This window comes from Aphelocoma coerulescens, chromosome 11, assembly GCF_041296385.1.
Source record: "Aphelocoma coerulescens isolate FSJ_1873_10779 chromosome 11, UR_Acoe_1.0, whole genome shotgun sequence".
Classification (NCBI taxonomy): domain Eukaryota; kingdom Metazoa; phylum Chordata; class Aves; order Passeriformes; family Corvidae; genus Aphelocoma; species Aphelocoma coerulescens.
Genome location: NC_091025.1, coordinates 13812176 through 13836653, shown reverse-complemented (window position 1 = coordinate 13836653; position 24478 = coordinate 13812176). Strand labels below are relative to the sequence as shown.

At 38.8% G+C, this 24478-nt stretch overlaps 1 long non-coding RNA gene across 2 annotated transcripts; it reads right to left on the bottom strand.

Moving 5' to 3' along the window:
* Positions 1 to 64: 64 nt before the first annotated feature.
* Positions 65 to 24467, bottom strand: LOC138116926 (uncharacterized). 2 transcript variants are annotated; one of them, XR_011154404.1, is made up of 4 exons: positions 24385 to 24467; positions 23737 to 23812; positions 2700 to 2781; positions 65 to 1514 (listed from the first exon to the last, which is right to left on the bottom strand). It is a non-coding gene; the product is annotated as an uncharacterized lncRNA (long non-coding RNA). The 2 variants fall into 2 exon arrangements; XR_011154403.1 differs by lacking the exon at positions 24385 to 24467 and adding an exon at positions 24081 to 24150.
* Positions 24468 to 24478: the final 11 nt, after the last annotated feature.

Below are 24478 nucleotides of genomic sequence, written 5' to 3'. Positions count from 1 at the left end.
TGACCTGCTACTGCAACCACCTTGAATCACAGAAGTGCCTCTTTTAGCAGCACAAAACATACTGAAGTTCTAGAACAGGTCCTTAAACGATTTGCTAATTAAACTGATAATGAGGAGCTGCAGCTCAGCTGTGACTGATTTGTTGCCATGCTGATGTCAAAGGCAGGTGCTGTTAGAGGGCAAAGCCAGTGGTCCTGCTGCTCCCCTTGCTGTAACACATTTCTCTTTGCAAGCAGGGGCACAGGGACACAGATCCAGAGGACAGCCCCAGTCGCTCAGGCGTGGGCCCAGCCTGTGGAGTGTTTGTCCTGGAGCAGTCCAGTGCTGGCTGCAGCACTGCCCTGACTCCAGCAAGGGGGGGACAGCTCAGCAGCACCGAACACTGGCTGAGCCACTCCTTCAAACAAGCCGTGGCCTCGGGTTTTTTACTGCATTATTGCCCAAGGACTTAGCAGCTGCAGTAGATTCCACTTGCCCTTTTGTTAAGTGTTGCCTGCAGCTGGCCATGGCTCAGTGATGAGTTGGAAGATCTCTGTTTCTAGTGGGTTTTAACAATAATATTGGAAATGGATGTATCTCTTGCCATCCAAATACAGTACATAATTCTTGTCTATAAACTGTAAATCCTATTGAAAGGAAACAATCCTTTACATACAGAACCTACACATTACTCCAGGAGCACTGGCAGTTTCTTTGACAGTAGCTCTGGTTTTGGTTTTGCAATTGCTTACAATTTAAAGTGTAACTCGCTTTAATTCTTACCACTACTTTCTCCTTCTCTCTTGCTCTTACTCAATTAGCACCTCACTTATTTGTAAGCCTCAGGTTTGCTGACCTTGGTCTGAACTTTAGAACTGCAAAGGAATGAAAATGCCAGTAACCACTTACCCTTATACAAATCTGGAATGAAAATCCATGCAAACTGTTCCTGTTTTCCTTTATAGCCTTGAACATGTGGTTTATGAAATTATGATTGGGACAATTTTTCAGCTGCTACAAATTCAGGATAAATTAGAAGATGAAGATACCAAAATCCAGCAGAGTTCACATTCTCTGGAAAAGGTTCTTGAGTCTGGAGGGACAATACCATTAATTTTTCTTTTGGTGAAGCAGGACTAAGACACAGGAGCTTGACACAAATGGCTCTCACAGAGTGTTGAGTTTAAATTACAGCTTTATAAAAACATTTTTCCTGTGCTATTAGAAAAAGGGGAAATACCAACCTCCAGTGTCAACTCCTGATGTAAATACTCATAACCCCACCCCCCTCTCCACCCCCAAACTCAGTCACTTTTCAATTTTACCAAAACCATTATCTTCACACTGGATTCCTGTGCCACTTAATAGGTGTCATGTTCCCAGTGCATCAGACATTTCAGACTGCCCTAGTCCTCAGGAGAATTCAGGAGGGAAGAAGTTGACACAGGCATTTCAAGGCTTTCTTGGCATTTTTGCTGTTGGCTTTGTTGCTTTCCTCCACATGAATTTTCAGTCTTATTATCTTACAAATCAGTCTGTGTGATACAGAACAGATACAGAAAAAAAAAAATGCACAACCAGGTTAATAATAATTCAGTCTCTGAGAAATCCTCTTCATTACTTTCTAATCCACCACAGCAGAAAATGAACTAAGAGATGCAGATCTGAACAGGGTTTTTTTTTGGCTCAGTCCTGGAGCAGGGCATGTGATGGTATCACAGCACTGATGGGGCATTTTTCTGAACAACATTTTCTCATCAAGGTCCATCGGCAAGCAGTGTCAGATAACAGCAGCTTTTGGATTACTGTCATAATACCATTCTGCTTTTGTAATTTAGGTCTCCTATTTTTTATTTTCTCTGCTATTTAAAATACTTCCTTTAAGCCTTATACATTGAGTTCATGCCATGAAAATAAGTTCCTTAAGAAATGGTCATCGTTCACAATAACTGTTATTTTATGTTTCTATACCTTCTGCAGTTTTCAAGAAGGTCTACCTGCTTGGCCAGTGGCATTTTTAAGACTGAAAATTATCCTTCCATAAAAATTCCTTTCAGCTACATGGGTGTTACAATACTAATATCACTGTAGGATATTAGGATAACTAGGAAGACATAGTTAATAAAAAAAAAAAATCATACCATCAGAGCATATACCTGAAGGGACTTTTTATGTAGTTGGTAAGAGGAAAAAAATAAATGTACCAAAGGAAGTGGGAGTGGTGTGGCAATCTGATGCTTAAAACATTAATTAAAAAAATACTAGGATGCAATTAATTCCACTGAAGCCTGTATATCTCATCCCAAAAATCAGTCAAAAAAATGGCTTGATTGAATTTTTAGATAATTACTATCCACAAACCCCCTGCCAAATATATTCTGTTCTCCAGAAGCGTGACCGTCTTTTAAGATAATGAACTAAGCCTTGCAGCAAGGGAAGGGAAAATTAAATGAGCAAGAAAATCTTTGCTGTGCTATAAACACAAATGCAACAGTGTTGGAAAACGTGCTGAGAGCCCAAAGGAAACGTGCAGGGTTCTATCCACTGTCCAGACCTCTGCTCCTTTCACTCAGTTCGAGTCATGGGGTTGTGTGTGAGAGTATGGGGAGAAGGTAAGAAGGAAACTCAGCTCGGATCTTAAATAGAGAGAAGTTAAAGGATTTCCCCTTTGTGTTTGTTTTCTGGGACTGGAATAAGGAAGTTGCATTCTTTTCACTTACCCATGTAGCACTCTGACATTAGGAACTATAAATGGTATTTTCTCCACCAGGACATGCTTTTCCTTTTGCACATTAGCAGGAACTGGAACAAAAACAATTGCAGAAAAAAACAGATACAAGGAACATATGTGGTGGGTCTTTCATGAATCCTAAAGGCTTGCAAGGGTTCCTTCTGTAACCTTCCATAACACTGCATGGTTCTGACAAGGGAAGGGGAAAGGAATTAAACAACTCCGCTCTTCACCTAAATACATATAGGATAATTGCTACTTTTTTCAGATCAGGTCAAAAATTAAGACTCTTATTTGAGAAAATAACAACCTTCTGAGACAAGAGATGCTCTTTGGAACAGATGGTCCTGCTAGCACCAGACAGTAAGGACTGATCTCACCTGAGCCTTGTTCTTATGGGCAAGTGGTAGGAAGCTCAGACAGCCTTTTCAGAATGCCATAGCTGAGGTTTCTAGGGATGAAAAGTTGAGGCCAGACAGAGGGGGGGAAAGGGTGACATCATGCATAGGAACCATTTCTTACTTAACTTTCACATTAGTGAAACTAAAGAAAGAGGTCTCTGTGCCTTGGCACTTCAGGAAATCCACTCAGGTGCAAGGGCCTGTATGAAGAGAGGGCATCATGTTGGTTTATATCTGTACCACAGACCTAAACCTTGCATATCACACTATTCTGCTAAGAAATACAGTTTACTAAAAAATAACTTGCAAGGAAATAACACCTCCTAAACCCACTTTCTACCCCATCACAGAAGAATAATGTACAGATGTCCCCCTGGGTTATGTTCCAAAAACTAAAACCTATAACCTAATTCCTCCTTGAACAGGACTGGGACTATTTATTCAAGTGTATATTTTTTGACATTGTTGCTCAAGCTGCAAACAAACATCTCACGTTCCTGGTTTGCTTATTGAAGGCTCCTCTTTCAGTCAGTGGTCCCTGCAGCAGGGCTGTCAGCTGTGCCAGTAAAGCTGGAAGTACTGGTGCTGTTCATGGAGGAGTCACCTGGCTGCACCTCAGACCCTCACAGGAGGTGACTGAGTTGTGGGCAAGCAAACCCCACAGATTTCTGGGTTCCAGTGACAGGCTACATCTATTTAGTGAGGTCTGCTGCACAGCTGAACTTGCATTGCCTGAAGATAAATTATAAATTATGCTGCAACATTTCTAAAGGAAACATTAATCATGTGCTTAGAGAAGTTTGTACCACATTCTGTTAACCTGCAGTGTTTGTGCATCCGCTCTATAATCAATGATAAGTAATAAAAACAAACCAGAAAGAAAATGTTAACAGAGATTCCCATATACTTGAAAGGGGTTTAACACTGCTGGCTAGGTCAGAAAAGTATTGCAAGAAAAAAGAAAACTGACTGCAAGAATGCAAAAATTACTCCCTACAGTTTCATGCCATGTCTCCAGACTGAGCTAACTAAATCCAAAATGCTTTTCTTAGTGAACAAATGTCCTTCCCAATGATCTTTTCTCTGCAGTAGTAGGGATCTCAAGAGGTTTAAATACAAGTGAAATGATTTAAGTACTTGCTGTGCTTTGGTCTTACTTTTGGTGATTTCCCCTTCTCCAAGGATGTAGAAGACCCAAGTGTAAAATCAGAAAAAAGAGATGGCTAGAGAGCCAGGCAAACGAACTCAAGAAGGGTGTTTTGTCACATGGCCAAGCGTGGCTGCTGTAAACCCTGCAAGCACCGGGCACAGAGAAATCACTTTAAAAACCTGCTTCCTGGCCTCCTTACCAACTCAGAGTACATGTGGAAGATATGATGGTAAAAATATCAATGAACAGTCCCACCTCATCCTTACCTGTGTGTGCTCTCACCACTGTTACCAGCCAGATCCGCACTGGAGGCCTTGGACTGATAAGCCCTGTGCCCCACTGATGCCTCCTGTTGGTTGGAAGGCCAAAAGATTTCGGGCAGGATCAGAGGATATTTTGTAAGCTGTTCCTGTACATGCAGACAGCAGAGGCTACCACTAATCAGCCTCATTCCAGCCTTATTCCTGTGCCTGATTTTACTCCAGCCAAAGCAGTAACATCAAAAATATTCCCAAAAGACTGTACACACATCACTGGTATGCTGCTGGAAATGGTAAGTTACTGTATTCACAAGAATTCTCCAAAATGGGAAGTCGAGGCTGGCAGTCTGTTTTTTTGATCTCTGCTGGAAAGAACCTGATGTATTGTTAGAAATTTTTCTTCTCCCAACCAAATGACAAGTAACTGCCCCCACAGCACCCAGCCAAATATGTTGTATTTCTAGCTGCAATAAATGCTCTCTCTCTTCAAAGCACAGATGTTTCACAGAAAAGATGCAAGAGACTTTTGCTCCAGAGCCTTGACAGGTTCCCATGCCTCTCCTTGATGAGTAGGAAGGCACCTGCTTAACTACCATGCTTGAGGAGGCTACAGCCCCTCCTCCTGTATGTCTTCTGCTAACATCTTTTATGCCACATATAAACAAGAAGTATTGGAATAATTTAATATATATTTTTAAAATGCAAATATATTGCGAGATCTTAGCCTTGAAAGTTTATTTTTGTTAGATGTATTAAAAAAATTTTATAGTGAGATATGAGAACATGAAAACAATTAATAGTATTTGGATCTAATTTATCTTTTGTTTCCAAAATCCTCTTATCATGCAGACATCATAATGTCCTTCCTGTCCTTTGACACATTGGCCAAGACAGAGAAAGCACCAGCCTTCTCAAATTAAGGTTTCTTCACAATGCAAGTTTCCAGATTCAGACCTGTCAGCCTCTTTCAGTTCCATGATTCACATGAGCTTTGCATCAAGCCTCAAGTGACAAAATGAATCTACTGCTTCTGGATATTTTTTTTTTACCTTAATGCTACCTGCCTCCCAGTACTGGAGTATTCATTACCTTAGATCAGGTTAATAGTGTGCTTATGAGAACTCATTTGTATCTTGAAGCCTTTATATTAAATATCTCATCACCTCAATTGGCTAAAAATTTCTTTACCCCCTTACAATATCAAGTCTTGTACTGGAGATGACTCTGCTTTACTTTAAATGCTTTCATTTCAGAACACTTTACTTGTCATGCAAAAATAAAAGAAAGTGTACGACAATTGTACATTTTGGGATATATATAACAGAGGTTAAGAGGCAGCTGGAGTGGATGTTCGTGATCAACTGACACCTTCCCTCCCCTACTGATTGCAGTGGCACTGCCCTAGCAACACTGCAATTTGCATATAGAAAAGGATAAACCTTCAAAGACAGCAGCAGTTTATTAATTTTAACATAAAGCACCAAAAAAATGCATAAAGCAGAGGCAAGTATTTGTCTATGGGATGTCACCTATCTCTTCTAGTCCATCATGCTACATTACTATTTCCTCTGCACCTAAATGACCTGTCAGACTGGAACACTGTTCCGAACCAAGCTTCAGTTAGAGAAATTATTGCTTCCAAAAGTATTCTGCAGTTCCTTGCAAAGCAAGGATTCAAGATGGAAGATGTTATGTAAGAGAGAAGATAGAGGACAAGGACAAATAAAGAATTGGTTACGTCTCTTTACTATTGCACAGGCAGTAGTGATTCATTCCTTCAAATAATTTTAAGATTTTTGTTGTCATTGCTTTTGAATAGAATCAGCTATGCCTTAAAGAATAACTAAGCAATCACTAAGTGGTTGAAGTCAATATCTAGAGACTAAAAAGCAGCATAAAAGACTTAAATTTAATTAATTCAAAAAAACAGAAAACACTCCTGCATGCCTTTAAGCTGAGTTTTAGTTCTACACATATAATTTTTACATGCAAATACTTAAAGCTGATATCAAAACATTTGGCTTCCTACAAAGGAACAGACACTGCCTAGATGCCTTTGTGGCATTTTGTGTTAGTGGCACCCCTGTTTACACGACCAAAGTAATTCTTGCCTGAGCTGGCACAAACCTTTGTGCAGCCACCCTCAAAGCTGTAGCTAAAATTTTAATGCTGTGTTTTTGCACCAGATTGTTACATGGCATTACAGACTAGAGCCAGTAGTTTCAACATTAATGCTTTATAATGACTGCTGATGCTCTCGGAGAAGATGGAATGACATCTCCATGAAGAAAGAAATACCCCTTTGGTATAGTGTAAGCAATCTTTCCCTTTTCACTGCACTCATAAGCACGTTATGCTGTACATAAACCACAGGGGAGACTTGGCCTGTGCTGCAAACCCTGTTGTAGGCTCAACCCAAAGCCAGAATTCCATCCCCATCCCTCTCCTGAAAAGAGCTTTTGCAGAGGATTTTGTCATCGGTACAAAGGCCGCCACAGAAAATAGGCTCAGTGTAAGACAGGGAAGCAAAAAACCCCACTAAGGTATCATTGCAGGACTTGAGTCTTCTTCCATTTCTTGTTCAAAAAACCAGTTCATGTGTAGGAAATTATTTGTATCCTATTCATACAGAACTTTTATAGGTACAGAATCAGAACTTCAATTTCTACTAGACTTTTAGAAAAACAATTCCCGTGTTCATTCCACTGACAAGATGTAAAACATTTCACTTGCATCTCAGTCAGGGATCTATTAAGGCAGTAAGATTAATTTACTCAGAGCTTCCTACCAGATGAACTTAAATCAATTTTTGATTGCTGAAAAACAGATCTTGTACTGAAAGGTGACTCCAGTACAATCTCACTGCCAAATCTCTTTCAATGAAAAAATTTCAATACAAACCACATTTCAGTATTCAAAACTTCCTCTGAAATCTACAGTGGTTTTGATCAAAGAGTCAAGTAAAAACTGATACAAGCCTTACAAAGTTCAGCCCTCAAGAACCAACATAGTTTGGGGATAGAAAAAGGTGAAAGCAGTAGAGAGAGCTTTATTTTAGATCTTCCCTTAGAGGAGCCCTGGTAACACAGACTCAATTAAGACTGCTCATGAATAAAGCCATGCCTGTATTAAAGTACTAACTAGACCCAGACTTTCCTAGAACTGCTCTTTAATGCAGAAATCCACAACAGACTATGCATGGTAATATTTTAAAATATCACATTTTACTTATTTCCGGTAAAAAAAAATCTGCCATGAAGTTACAACAAATACAGGAGCTTTACTACAGTACAACTAAACTACTTTTATTAAAAATGCACCCTGGTACCATGCCAGCAAGTGGGGCTATTTTTGGATAGGATTTTCAAATGCATTCACTTGAACTGTGGGAGGCTGCTCTCTGCTATACCAATAGTAAAGTTTCCCTCAGTGTCTGAGTCAATAATGAACAATTTCCCGAGTGTTACCCATATTCTTTTTCCCCAGAGGCTGCCACTGACTTCTCCTGAGACCCCAGTCACTCCTCTCTGCTGCTTGCTCCACCCAGCTGTTCCAAAGGTCACAGCATTATGTCTTTGAGGCTGTCAGCTCAAATTTTTAATTTGTTAAATAACAGTCTACAGTGGGATATGAAACAAAAAATTACTTTAGAAGATTCACCATGCCTTTTACATAATCTCACAGAAAATCTCCAGTATCCAAGCCTGCAGACTGGGAACTGGCCTATGAAGTTTTGTACTGACAAACTTCAATAACATTTTAGAAGAGAACTCGGCAGCTGTCTGGCATTAGCTCTCCAGTTTCCATGGATACAACAATTAGATCAGCACAAACAAAGCAGCTGAAATTTTCAAATGAATCGTATTTTATATCACACTCACACAAAAATCCTGGTGACAATAGACATGTTAGAAATGCTGAAATTTCTTAGTTGAAAGCTCACTCACAGAGGCAACACTGTTAAAATAAAGGTTGTACAAGAGAAGAAAATAAATCCAACATTTTACCTTTTCATTTTAGATATGGAAGACTACATGGAGAGGGAAAGATTGTTATTAATATTTACTGGAAAATGATTTCCAGTTACTTTTTTTTTGGCAATACCAAAATTTAGAAAGAAGCGCACCTTCTTTGTGGGGGGCAGAAAAATCAACCCAAACCAACAAGACCAACAGAGAAGTATATGTGCTTTTAGGTGAACTGCAACAGGTGCTTTGCACATACATCCAACTTGTTCATGGTGATCCCAAAATATGATACTCACAGACACAACTTCTGAACCAAGCTAAAAAAATTTATTAAACTCACTGGAAATACTTAATACACCGAAGCAAGTAATAGGAATATGCAATGACTGCAAGCAGGTAGCTTGTACAGATAGAAGGTTGAATGAAAATCTCAAAACAAGAATAATCTTGGGTAATCAAGACAGAGTTTGTCACAAGATTTGCCACCTTTGGTGTCCGAGAAATCTCATTTTAAACATCCACTGTGCTTTCTGTATCATTGTGTAAGCAAATCTGATGCCTTCTGTTTGTAGTGAGGAAACAAGCTAAAAATTTAAACCTTCTCAAAGATGGAGGAAAACATGACTAAATGCAAGGAAGCAAAGTTTAGATTCCCTTCTCATCAGGCACTATTTTTACAGACAGAAATAAATACACAAGGCTTGCCAGGAGAGATTTTTCTGTTGATTTCTTCTATAATTTATTTTGAACCACAAACAACTTCCTCTTACAGATTTGATATTAATTATTAAATTCTATGAGAGGAGCTGTTATGCTAAGATCCTTTATGGGTGTTACTAATTCTTTCATGATTTAAAAATGTTTGTAACCCAGATATGCAAAGCCTATATCCATTAAGCAGCCCAAACCAAGGTTCTAATGATCTCTTTAAACTGAAAGTGTAATATACTGTGAATATTAATTACATTTTGTTGTTATTACATTAAATAACTTTTCTATACTAGTGGTTTCAGATTTCTCTGAGTTTTCCCAATTGAAGGGCTAGGAACACTTAAATTAACCACCCTTTCAGCATGTTCTACCCTCAGACACTTTATACAAATTCCACAAAACCCTCTGGATTCTTTGATAGGCAAACAGGCAACATATACTGCACCAGAGAGCACACAGTAAACTGACTGTGGCAGAACTGAGTTTTAAGTGATTCTCACAGCATGCAAATTTAAAGACTGAATGTCTCATACTAAATTAAGAGACAAATTAGATTTATAAGTTATGCTAGACTCAGATATCATAGAGAGGTAGCTAAATATTGATGCAAACCAAGCCTTTCTAATTGTTAGTCTCTTTGAGTCACCAGAGAGAGCAGTGACAGGACTGGCACAGTTCCCCTCTGTCCCCAGCCTCCAGCCCTCCACGTGGCACCAGTCCAGAGCACACAGCCCGCCCTGGAGACAGCAGGAAGAGGGAACAGCTAAAAACATCCTGCACCTGGTTCACTTTTCCTCTGGGATCTTAGAACTAAGAAGGCAGCTGCACAAAACAGTTCCAGTTCAAAAGATTTTTGTTCCTCCTCTTCTCAGACCTCAAGGTACAATTCATTACTTTTGCTATTTACTGTTGCAAACCTGGTGCTTAGGCATATTTTTGTGCCCAGCACTCCATTCCATAAAGATTTCCACCCAAATCTCTGCTGTCTGACTGCACCAAAATTTTCTACTAGGAATGACCAGCAGTCTATCCCAAATCCAAACAAAAGTTACATGAAACCAAAATGACCCCCTTGCTCTACATTTCAAAGAGAATCACAAAAATAGTTAGAAAACTATATATAACATAACAATTAGGATAGAAGAAGGGAAATGTGAAATCCTCATTCTGGAATGACAAAACGCTTCAAACATGATTTTTTTTTTTAAAAAAATAAGGACTGTTCAGGTTCCCCTCTAAAATAGCTTTCCCTATATTCACTATTAATGAGAGTCAGCAAGGACCAGCAGAAGGAAAACAGGCACAGAGAACTATGGGAAACTGGAAAAAAGGAGAAATCCACCAGAGACTGGCATGGCTTCACTAGCACAGCTGTATTTTCTTTTCCTGTCTCTGCAGTTTAACCAGGAAAGTTTACATTTCTCCTTTTCTTTTGATAAAGAAAGAGAGCACTAGGCCATTGGAAAAGGACCAATCTATATTATGTGCTACAAAAGTTAGTCTAATAACAGATTACTTAATTTCCAAGGCTTTCTTTACAGACTACGGCACGATTTTTAGTGTCTAACTCCATAACCAAAGGGAGGGGGATATATATACATATTCATCAAAAGTCTACATGGCAAGGTTTAAAAAAACCCAAGACATTAATGGGGAGAGTGTCAACAATTCAAGACAGGAACTATTTAAATTAAATGACTTAAAGACTGAAATAGCATCAGCTATTCTGGGGAAGCAGAATTTATTTCTGCAACCCAGATAGCTTTCCCTGTATAATCCTGCCACACACTATGTTCCTGGCTTGCTGTCACTATAAAGCTTGCTATTACAGATTGCTGGGGATACCTAGAAGCACATAAGGATAATTTGTCTACCATGGAATGCTGTATCAGTAAATATCCAGGCTATGTCAGTTAGATAAATGGGGGACTCAAAGCTTAACTCATGAAAATTTTGATTGTTTACTACTTCTTCCACTGAGCTTTTTAATGTTGTGTAACATAAAATGTTATAGGAATAAAAGGAAAGCTGGGCAGCAACTGCACTTCTGCCAGGCAATTTAACCCAGAAATGAAGAGGGTTTCCACTACTTCCAAAAAATTAGTTTGATGGCATGTATTGCATCTGTTCATTTTTCTAGTGCCTAAACAGGCCAGAATCCTTTTCAAATCTTATGAGTCATATTAGTTGTTTTATGCTTTCCATATAAAGTACAAACTTTTTTGACACTAAAAATTTTAAGTTGTAAGTGAAAAGAGGCCAAGTTTAACCTGCATTGTGAAATCACACATGCTAGTCAAAAGAAGACCCAACATGTTATTTCAGGTTCATTGCTGATCAATGGCACCCCACTCTCATACAGACATTTGCAAGAGATAGCAAAAGAAAAACCTTTCAAATTAAACAAGAAAGTTTAATTAATCTACATCTTGACCTGGACATTTCACATACTTCCCCAATTCCCAGGTTTTATTTAAGTATGAGAGCCAAGTCAATGTCTGATTTCCACAAACCATGTCTCAGACCCTGCAGAAAGAGGAAAATGTTACTGCTGAGGAGTTTCGTGTTCTAAAGCCTGAATTTCAAAAGCACAATATCCACCTAGGGCTTCAATTAATGCTCTTGTGCTGGCCTCCACACGGGTGTGTGTATATCTATACACAGCTGTACACAAATTTATGTGTGCACAGGGTTAAACAGGCCTCTACCTCTTGCCACATCCATACAACAGCCTCTGCTGTAGTATCTGTGTGTGGTTTTTGGTCTGCAGAACCAATTTGCTTAAAAGCAAACTGCACAATGTGACTTTAGGGTGTTTAAGTACTATACCCAGCTTTCTGACTAATTCTGTAAAGCTGTGCTCAATCCCCTTGCCTTCTCTGTGACTCTGTGTAGGCCTCTGGAAACTGCAGAGAACAGCTTGTTTCCCCAGTAGAATACTCAGGAGCTGCTACAAAGTAAGTAAAGAAGCTTCCATCAAAAACCAAATAGAAAGGCACAGTAATTTCTTCTTCCCTCACAGTGAGTCAGCAGAAGTCAGACCTCTTTCCCAAACACAACTGGCCTCTCCAGGACGGATTTACCCCTTTATTTCCTAAGCTGAGGCGATCACAGCATTTCCTGCTTCAGGAAAATATACTCTGCAGAACAACAAATCTATCCTCAGCCAGGAGGTTTCCATTTGCCCTTATACATGGTAATTAACTCATGGATTTTGTCATTCCCTGATAATGGGAACAATTTTAGGGTAATCAGTAAGGCATTAAGGTTCTACTTTTTTTTTTTTTTAATTCATTGCTTTCTTTACAATATCTGAGGTAAACTTTTATCCCTGCTCTATGACTGTGGTGGCTAATGTTTTATGAAGATCACATTAAATACTCTTGTGCATGAGAAAAGATGAGGTGCAATTATCCTGAAAAGATTATCCTGATCCAGGATACTTAAGGAATTTGAGTCCATTTAGTACCAAAGCCTGCCTTCAGTAACATCTTCTCCTGATGTCAAAATGTTGCTCTGAGATATACATTAAAACAGAATCATTTTCAAAGACACACATTTCCAAAAGCTTTATTGTACCCTGTTCCCACAGAACAAACTTTGGGAACTTGCTGGCAAACCCTCTAGCCTTCACAACGGAAAATATGGCATTGATACAAAAATCATGTAACAACCTTAATGGTCTCCTGCTCTTTAGCAAGAGTGATAAACCCTCAAGTCCACTATGACCTGGAACATAAAACCCATTAAAGCTGGAAAATTAATTTCTCAGACTAACTCCACAGAATATAATGTTCAATGAAAGTGCCCTAATCTGGGGTCATGTCCATCTCAGTTATACTTTTCCATTACATTACATTACAGTAATTTCTCTTGAATTGGGATGTTAAGGCCCTTAATGCATTAATGCAGGTTCTTTGGGCAAGCTTTAGATTTGTGTTCTATGGAGTTTTGCAAGAAAACATTTACATTTAGTTTTTTTTATTCTTCTTCTCAAATTTGACTTGTAACATTCCTACAATACGATTATTTTAATGTAAAAAAATTAGTTAATTTCATGGGTATTTCAGAGAATTCCACAAAGAATGGATGTTGTGGTGTTACTATGAAAATATCATTAGTTATGTTTGTAGCTTTCAGTGGAAACACAGTCAGGTATACAATAAATGCATCTAGAAAAATCTGCTAGGAATTTCTAGGCCAGCGTATTTCATAAGCAAATTAAAAAGAAGTTTTGGAAATAAAAAAAGGCACATTTAATAGCTTTCATATATGAAAGGTATCTGGTGACAAAGAGCTAAAGAGTATAAATTAATTAATTTTTTTTTCATACAGAGCCAAAAGAGGCTCTACCAATGTCTAGCTTTCACCAACATCAGTTAACAATGCAAATATTAAATATCTTGAATGAGCTGTTTGGTTGCTTATTGATTTATCCATTCTTCTGTGTGGCCTGGTAAATTATTAAAAATTAAGAGAGCTGAAATGCAGAGAATGGAAACACATCAGGTTTTGCATTATTACAGAAGAAGTAGTTAAACAGGTATTACCACAAAATATGGAGGCATAGAAGTATTCTTTGCTAGTAACTGGGCATAACAATGAGCGAAAAGGTGCATATTTTGAGGAAATACAGAACCCGTCACAGTGAACCAAACAAAATTCAGAGAAAAACCTCCATAAATAAGGGCTATAATTCACTCAGTGAAATTATTTTTAGCCTTAAATTAAAAAACAAAAAACAAAAAACAAAAAACAAAAACAAAAAAAAACAACAAAAAAAACAACAAAAAAAACAAAAACAAAAAAAAAAACAACCAAACCAGAAACCTCCTCCCATTATAATATTTTTGTTTTCTTCGTGTTATTTCTTATATACAGTCAATAAAATCAAGGGAAGACTGGAGACCACAATGAGAGGTTAATTGTCCAAAATGGAAAAAAAGGGGGGAGAAGGGACACACATCACACAATACCAAAAAGAAAGAGCACGAGTGATGCAGTGCATGCAGAGGGCACACCCTGTATCTTTGTTATGAAGCCAACTTGCTGTTCTCATATACACAGACTCCTTTAGTGGTTTGGTACGGTGGCAGAAAATTCCTGGAGCCTGACACAGGTAATATCAATGTTAAAAACAACCACCATAAAAGGACAGTAACGATTGCAACCCATAAATATGTGGGTTTGATCTTTCAAAGACCAAAATCGTCAAAAACTTGTTCAGCATGTAATGGAAGAGCAGCTGGAAGCTGCCGTTTGAGCATTATAACATGGATTAAAGCAAACTGCAGCACACATTACCAACATGCTGCAGCAGTGTCTCCAGCCTCCACAGCTGCCCACACGTGAGGAAGAGATTGAAAATGACCCAAACTGTAGCACCTGTCATGCTGCACATTAAATCACAACTGTCAAGCTATGACTTTTAAACACAGGAAAAGCACATTTTCTGCAGCAATCCACTTTTGTGGTGTGCAGTTTGCAGCAGTCACCACTACCCAGCTCTGCAAACAGACGTGCTGGGCTCACACTGAGCTGATGTCTGTGCTAAAGGTGTCCACTGTGTCTGTTATTGACACAGTGGACAACAGGAGTCACCAGTGCCAAAGTGTTCAACACTCAGGGACAGGGAACAGGCAGGAAAAGAGCTGCCATGACTGCCCTGCACAGGCACGTGCTCGTGTTCCTTATCTGCCATATGACCAAATCTTGAAGCACGACACAGACTCGGAATATTTTTCCCAGCAATTGCACTCCTGCCTTCCTTCTGAGACTAATGAGGGCATCACTGGAGCCACTTCGTGCCCCAAACTGCTCTGCCTGTCTCTTTCACTAAGTATAGAATTAACCCTGAAAGGAGATTGGTGTCCTTCCTCCAGGAAAGAATTCAACATAAAGGAGAATCAGAGGGATCAATTAAAAGTTCAAAGAGCCAGAGGCAAGAAAAAGCCGGTGCCTTGGAATTACAGATTTATACCCTCCCTCCTAAGGCAAACGCCTGAAAATGTCATCCTGGAACACAGGACAAACTGCACAATGCTGCTTGTAGATTACACTGGGTCAGGTCATCCACATGAAAGGACCCAGCACCGATTAAGAAACCAGCTACACCAAATGAAAATTTCCCAGTACCATCAGGAATTCTTTTAGTCCATTGCATACCATCATTAGGCCAGCACCAGTTCAAAAATAAGGTTTAGTACATCTTATATCTTATTGTACTTAATACTGTGTTTTTCTAGCGTATGTGCAATATCTACAGTATCTACAGGTGTGATTCTGTAAAAAAACCCCAAACCAAACATAACAAAAAACCCCCTGTCTCAATAGATTTAGAATTGAGAAGACAAAGACAGAATAATACAGTCAGATTTAAGAGGTTTATGTTAAATTAAAACATCAACATTTCAAAAATCTGTATTGGACAAAAAATAGGAAATTGTAATTTGACATGCTGTAGAATCTGAACATACGAAGAAACAAAAAAGGAATTATATATTAAAGCACAAAGAGCAAAATGAGCCATTAAGTTGTTTCTGTGGCTGCATTTGCTAGTGCAAAACTACCTTGGAAAGAATACTTAATAAGAAAATAAAAGCAGGCTAGGAGAATAATCTAAGCACAAAATATTTGGTTTTTAATTCTGAACTAGGAAGAGTTAAATATGTTTATTGAAAGGACTGCTTTAAAGACATAAATAAGAGGCAAAACAAAACTCTCTCATTGGCACCACTGAAGTAGAATTACTTGCATTGAGCAGTACTTGGTGTACAAAGCAGAAAACCAGTTCCAAGACATCAGCAGAGTTATTTCTGCGTAAGAGCCCTCTCCGTACCTCTTTAGTACTTAAGAGTACCAAAATGCTTCATGAGAATTTGCATTCTTCTATTCCAGGTTTGAGGAAACTAGATTTTATTTCCATCCACAGCGTTCTGTCAGTTTTTATCACTCATATCCTGTTATGTAACAGAGTGGGGCTGACACAATCCATCCTGACTTAACAGAACCTGAGCCATCATCTGTAAAATCTGAAAAAGCACTTCTCTAATGCTGCAGTGACAAGAAACATATTTTATTTTTAACATCAGCTTATTTTTTAATACCTGAGGCAACAAACACTATCAAATAAAATACTTCATTGACACCTGCATTCTCTAGACGGTGCAACTGCATTACCATCATGGTTATTCTCCTGCACAGGGGTATGTAAATTCCACACCAGTTAAGCTGACATTTTTCTTCTATGTGTTAGTTTATGCATAATCCAGGGCCAAGTATCTATGAATACACATCAACAACAGCATCAATCACACACAGAAAGCTCAGTTAGAAACAGATTTCCACCCCTTTTACTCTATTGTGACCAAGTACTTAGATATCAACATCATACTGAACAGAATTTTTAAGCTTATTAAAGTGAAGCAAATTGATATTTGCTCCCAAGGCTTGTGTATCTGCATTTGTAGTTAATGTGATGAGAGTCATAAAACTCCTATATATGTGAAACTAAAATCTTAATATACAAAGTGTGAATGCAGCATTTTGACACACATTTCAGTCTGTACAGAGTGCCAGAGTGCCCTTAATCTGTCAGCTACTACCCTTGGTGATGGTGAAGTTAATAATGTCAGTAAATTGACATGAACCAGTATTGGTACTGAAGACACAGTACTACGTGACCCCATTAGAAGGAAAAAACAAACCAAAAAATATTCAATAAGACACTTCTTCATGGACTCATTATATTTCTCTAGGATTCTCATGAGGAAATTTAACGAGCCAAATGGGCTCCTAATTACAGCTGTTAAAGTCAATCCATGTGAGATGTGGTTCTGCTCTCCCTGGTAGCAAACCACTGCATCAGTTCAGACACTTTTTGACACTTCACCCAAAAGCAGGAGGCTCCAGTAGAAGAGTCAGCAAGGACCATAACTGCTTCTGAGCCCCAAAATGGCTCTGTTCTACTCTGCTCTTCTGCTCCTCATTTCTATCTGGTTTTAGGTTACAGCACTCTCAACTCTCCACACAATTTAATGCAACAGTCCAGCAAAAAAAAGTGTAACTATTGACTCTGGGAAGGCTCCAACACTCCCCACCAGGTGAGACCAAGTGAGCAGAGGAGCCCAGTGCGCCCTGCCCTTCTTGTAGCAAGTGCCCATCCTGATCCCGATGTGGAAGTGCCACCTTGGCTGTCCCCTCAGGCTGCTGCCTGATTTAATCCTCTGCCTCGCTGCACACACATCTCTGCCAGCACAGCTGATAAAACACAGCAGGGAAGGGAAAAGAAAGATGTTTCTGGATGGCAACACAGTCTTATAAACCACTGCTTTAAAAGTAGACTGATATGAAAATCAATCACTCAAGATAATCCTAAAGAAAAACTAAGAGAAAAGCAGAAAAGAGATAAAACCAGCACTAAATAGAAAAAAAATGTGGCAGAAAATAAATGATGTATGCACACTTGGATATCACAAAATTTTAAAAAAGGATAAACTGAAGCAGAAAGTAACATTTCAAAACTGAAGTTATTTGCAGACATGCTATTTTTTAAAAACAGCAAGTGAGCATCTTTCTCAGCAATTCTCAGATACACTGATGTAAATCCATTTTATTTAAAAATATGTTGGACATTCTGAATGTATCAATGCAAGTGCATATTGTAGGACTCACTGAGAGAAATAAAATGCAAAATAATACTACTTTTAACTTCACACACGTGAAAAAAGCTCAATGGCCCCTATGCTTTTACAATACAGCTCACTGAGAGGTCCTGGTATGTTCCATTTCAAAACAGTCAGACCAGACAACAGCTTTTCATGTTTAGTTTCTGCCATGTTTTTCCTATTGATGACAGGAACCATAAACCCCTGTCTAGCCTCTATCTCAAGACATCAAAAAGTAATCTTTGATCTTATTCCCATGGGTCCCTATTGCTAGTGAAATATTTGATGTTAATATATTTTTTTTATATGGCAATGTTCTCCAAAAATCCCCTTGAACACACAAAAGCATGAAACAAGTGTTTTGGTAGAATATTTTACTAGAGGACTTGAACAAACTGTTAAATAAACTCAGATCTACTAAACATGGATATTGTGATACTTGGTTTGCAAAGATGTTTTGATACCAACATCAGAAGTCCAGTAACCCGGGGACCTATTGTCAGATCACTGTTTACATAACCAGAAAAGTGCTGCTGGCATCCTCATTTGGATATGCAGCTGCTCCTGGCAAACTGCTTCCACATGTGGCCACAAGTTATTTGCAGCCCAGGACTTGAAAGCAAAATCTTTGAGCTTACATTGCTCTACTCTTACTTTAGGTTTCATCAAAAGGTTCTGCAAACTGCATAAAGCAACCAAACAGAACTGTTTTTGAGGCAATGGCAAGACAAAGGAGGAAAACCCCAAGCCAACAAGCCCAATCCCCAAATGCAAATCAGCCCTCAGTTCTAAACCAGTAAAGAATAGCTGGGATGACAGAGTACTATAAACTTTGAAAGTTAACTAGGAAAATTCCAGTAGGGATTATGCACAGAAGAACCATTTCAACAGCAATGCAGACTTCTCTTAGCCAGGTCCTTACAGATATATCTCCCACATGGAGGGATTTGGGAAGTTTTACATGTTACCACATTCTGCTTCCTCTGAAACTGTGCTACTGACAGAGGGTGGTAACACATGGCAAGAAAGGACTGGTTAGTGAAGGCTGGCATTAGCCTGTCTCTAACCTAAAGAAATCAGATCCTTGCCTTGTGCTGCCAACAAACCAATCTGAATTGAGAATATTTGATTTTGTTATACAGGTAAAACTTGTACTACACCCATTAGGATAACCTACTGATACCTTGATATATCACTTCAGGTAGTGCCACTAGCATGAAATCTGAAATATATTATATACATTATGGGTCTACCAGCAATTTTCAGAGTTAATGGGAGGGCTTTTCCTGACCAAAACTGGCTTTGAGTTGCATCCACTGCTTCTTAGGAGGTGTTGTAGATGTACAGACTCTGAATGTAGAGATCTTGGAGGGGGGCTTGCTGAAAATAATACGTTTCTCCTGCAAACTTCTCACAATACAAAACCTTTTTAAGATGCTGCTTTATTTCCTCCCTTAGTTTTTGCAACTTAGAAAGGTAAAACAAGTAGACAACCTGCTAGATGAATGGAAATACCCTGGATGGAATCCAAAATGGTATCAGTAACACCCTTTAGTCTGAAAGAAAATAATTCTCAAGGATTAATTTGATCTCCATTTTACACACTGGTTCTTCATTTGGCAAAGTTCTTGAATCAGGATATTTATTACCAAGTAATATCCCTGAGACAACTAATTTTCCTTCCTATGCACACGTGTTCAAAGGAAAATGGACATTTCCTGCCCACACTGTGGAAGCTCCGGATTTTATTTTAAATAAAAAAGAGGCTCCTAAAGCTGGCACATAAATCTCAAAGTCCATCTGAAGGGAAAGGTACCACATTTAAACATTTCCAGTCAGCCAAACAGATATATATATATAAAAACTTTTTTTTTTTTTTTTTTTTTGGTGTAGGTTTATTCCCTTATAGAAAGCTGAAATCATTCAAAGCAAATATGTTCATAATTCCAGGTTTTTTGTTGGGTTGGTTTTGAAAGGACAATACATAAGATTTAGCATTATGTATAATGCTTAGCAAACTGCTTAACAGCTCATTGATTGCCAATAGTTCATATAGAGACACTTCTGCTATAACAATTCTCAGAAAATTTAAGGCTTCGTGGATTGTGCACATGAAGAAGAGTTCAAAAGCACACTAGGTGTATTTTGAAAGCTTTATCTAGAATACAAAGGGGCCAAAAGTCTTTGACAAAAGGGCTGGGAAGGGCTATCACTGAGACTGCTGCATAGTTTTCACTAAGAACTGGCAGCTCATTGTTAGCCATTAGGTTCTCATAATTCTGATATTACATAGCTAGAGGAGACACAGGTTTAGGAAATTGCTTCCTATGCAGTTCTCTGGCTAACAACTGTTCCAACTGTGACAGGGCAGAAGCACTATTTTTATTTCTGGAGTAGAAAAAAATTTAGGTTACATCAACATCAGAAAGGAAAGTCCAGCCTGAAGGCATTGTAACTGAAGGTAAGAGGATATAGAGTCTGAACAAACATGTATCACTTGTATCTCAACTTGGAATACAAATAAAACAGTGACAGCCTGCAAAGAAACAGTGCTTAGAAATGAAGAACTAAAACCACTGCAGTCATTTCAGACAGATGCATTTTGCCATAAATTTAGACCTGGTAAATTGAAAGGGAAGAGGAAGTTATCCTGTTAGAAAATCCTTCAACTATTTGACTTCCCAACAGCAAAGATGTTGTAAAACTGTGTACTGACATTTACAGCTCACACAAGATTAATTAAAGCATCAGGAAATAAAACTCCATAATTAGTCCTGGAAAAGCCGCAGGTGCCAAACTGCTATTTACAGACTGAGGGGATGTAATATTTTAAAATTAAAAATTGTTATGCATCAACTACAAGGAGACAGAAGGAGAAATGCAGAGCTAACTCAAGAAAGTTAACACTCAAACATCTGCAAAAAAGTAACAAAAACTTTGATTATGATAGTTTTGTTAAACTTTTCCTGGTATTTTGATAGTGAGAACCTACCACTTCTAGAGGGCTTAAAGCTTTTCTGAAGTTGATGTCCTCCTTCCCACCTTATTTCCTAATTTTGTCTGCAAACATTACTCCTAGCCATTTCTTAAATATCTGTGCAGTGTTTTAGAATAGTATCTCCACCTCTACCAGTCAAAGGGATGGAAGAAATGTCATCCATAGAAACACCTGTAGCAGGTTTATTTTATTTCTTTCTCCTCTCTACACTTGGTGCAATCTTACATAAGCCAAACATTCTCTTAAGTCTTTGGTGTCTGTGTGGCTCTTGGGGTCTGACTCTTTGGTTTAATTTGGTTGGTTAGTTTCAGGGATTTTTGTTTGTTTGTTTTAATTTTGAAACTAGGACTTCCTTAGAGCAATCTGAGTCACCAAACATGAAAATTCATCTGATAGCGGAGGTCTGCTCTTTTTGCCCTCTACACAAATTTAATATAAGATGCCTTATTCTTTGAATGTTTATGGGGTTTGTGCACCAACCACTCCTGCTGGCACAACTTCAATGTGCTTTTCACCACTTATTGAGCATGTATGTTGGATTCAGGAAGAAAAATGGCAATTTTAGGACTATTTATCAGGCTTAGGAGTGAGATAAGCAGGAAATGGTCCTTAATGCCAAGGACAGCTCTACACATGCACAGAAGCAGAGCTTTGAGTTGCACATAAAACTTCATAGCTACTCTTAAACTTCAGTGCTTTCATTCTGTCTAAAGTTCACTTTCTACCTCCATCTATTCTTTGTGTCTCAAAGTTGGCTGTAGAAATGTGCTCATCGCAGAAATATAGATAAGAACAATGGAATTAAGAGAAATGAGATAAGCATTCAGTCTTGGAGAAAGAACAATATGGAATGAGTGCTGTGGATGGATTTGAAAGAAAATTGCAGTAATTTAAAAAAATTGTATTAACTTGCTGTGTTCTACATAATGGTTCTACAGCCATTACTGCCTTGTTTCAAGCTTCATTTTCCTCTTTTCTACCCTTGTTACTCATTATTTGTGCTATTTACACAACCTATATTGTCAGCCACTCTAATATAGATAAACATCTTGACTAACAAGATGTCAGAGGAGGGTAGGGGAACATAATATCTCTATGAAGTAAAGGTCTTCAGGGTCTCAGCAAGGACAACAGTCATTTATTTAGGACAAAGTCCACATTCTGGACAAAATGTCATTACTTTCTTTTCAGGTCATACTTAACTTCCATGACCAATTCCTAAAGCCAGTTGCTCTATTAACATTGTTTAAGATTAAAAATAAGCAGTTTACAAGTAAGTAAAACCCCCTGACACTTCCATTAGCTCTCAGGTGGGTTCCAGTGGGCTCACTGTGCACAAGTACTTTGCATTGGAACACTTACCTCATTCCTTGTTTGTGTGTTACAGAGAATGCTCATATTTTTCTTTACAAATTTCAGTTCCAAGTGCTGTATTACTCATTTATACATTAGACTACCAAACATGAAATCTGACCATTAGGAAAGCCTAAACATTTCAGTTGGTCTAATCAAAACACCATTTCAGAATTTCATACAAATGAGTTCTTCCAGGGCAATTTGGTGAACACTGTCAAATAATACTAAAATATTAGTACAACAATAATACAAAAATAAATTCTTTTTTTCTTTAACTATTCGCAAGTTCTTGATGTCAGAATTGTCTGAACTTTATAGACTAAAATAACTTCTACAACTTTGAATTACTAATTTTTTAAATGGAATTTTCTGGAACAGGTTGGTTTCATATTTTGAGACACGGATCACAGTCTTTGAGTAGTAGGTCTTGAATTCAAAACTTTTCAAAGTGAAGAACTCCTCTTCTGTAATCTAAAGCACAGCAGGTATACTTTTTATCCAAATGACCTGAATCACCATGGGAAAATTTAATGTGGGTTTGTCACATGAATTAGGTATTTTAAATTTAGCAAATCCAGAACATTCATGGCTCGATTTTCAAGCTTTGAGAGCCAGTAGCATTCTCCACTACTACAACTGCTCACCTAAGCAAAAACCAGATTCACAACCCTCTCTTTTGCACTCATTCAATTCCTCTCTGGGCAAAAGTAGCAATCTAATAATGGTCAGAAGAAAAAATTTTATGCCTTTTTAAAATACAAGATTCCACTTAAAAAAAACCCTAAAGACCCCCAAAACCCAAAAATACAGAAGATAAGGAGTGCAGATCAGCAACATGGCAATAATAAATCACATTGCAAGGACAAGGTAAGCACCTGCCAATGGAAGAGAAAGAAGACAGTCGGGTTTTTTTGCCTGAAAGTATGCTGGACAAAGAAATAAATTACTAGTACTGAAGAAGGAAAATCTATTTACTGTGAAGAATGTTCTTCTTCAAGGTTTGTATCTTTTCAGCAATTAATCAAGATATCTGCTTACCTATAGCATTTCCATAGCCCCCACTTATTTCTGCGAAATTAGAGAGTAGGTGAAGCAAAGTCCATTCTATTCTTACATAGTGTCTACATTTATGATTTTGTCAGCGCAGAAATTTTGCAGAACGAAAAAAAAAAAAAAGGAAAAAGCCAAAATATTTAACTATTGAGGAGATTTTTGTTGCCAGAACCACTGACCAAACTAAACAGGGCAGAAGTTATTGCGGTGCAAAAAAAACCCAAACCAAACAAAAAACCCCAACCAACCAACCCCAAGTATCTTTATTCTCATCTACTAGCTGGAATAATTTTCATTCTACTGCATCTAAAATGTTGCTACCCACACCTAGAACTTTCTATACATCATCTTATGCAATCTACCTACTGAGAGTTACACATTTATACATCTTAAAAAACAACCGGCTTGCCAGGACAGTAAAACACCACGCATATATACAGTAACAAAAATAAAAGAATTATACCTGGGACATTTCCTCAAAGCTGCTCTTTCCACAGTCATTGGAAAAGCTCCAGCTGGGCAAGCAGGAACGCCAGTCCCTGTGGGATAGAGGAGAAGGAGCTGCACACCTTCCCAAAGTCACCTTGTCAGACAGAGTTGACACAACCGGGGAGAGGCAAGGTCGTCCCAGACCCGTTGCAGGGCTTGTTTCTCAAAAGATTAAATGGTAAAATGGAACCCTGACAAGAAGGGGCCGCTAACGGGAGCTGGTTTGTGCCTCCCTGAGCACCCTCCAGAGGCCTGTCCAGCACGGGGAAGGTGTGAGGAGTCGCTGGGACTCCATGTCGGGGAGCCCGAAGGAAGTACCTGAAAGGAGGAATTTCCTCTGGGGCTCGCAGCTGCTCCCTGGGAAAGCCGCTGAGCAGGGAAGGAAAAGCCATCCCTGCAGCGCCCGCCTCAGGTGGGCATGAGCTCTCGGCTGAGGGGCCAGGTGGCGCCGGCCTCCGCTCCGCACCCCTGAGGGCAGCGATGGTGCCCTGGAGCAGGGGGGAAAGCTCCCGCTTCCCGAGGCTGCCCCTTTGTGTCGGCTGCCATGTATTCACTCTTTTCTTCGGGGCTATGGTCCCTTCTTAGGCCGTGCTTTGGGAAAAGCTTGAGAGAACGTCCTTACCTGAGCGGCTCTGTGGTGAGGGAGCAGAGCAGGCGTGCCCTGGGTAGTGGCTTTACTTCAGCCTTCTCCTTACAAACTCCTGGTCTCAAAGAGA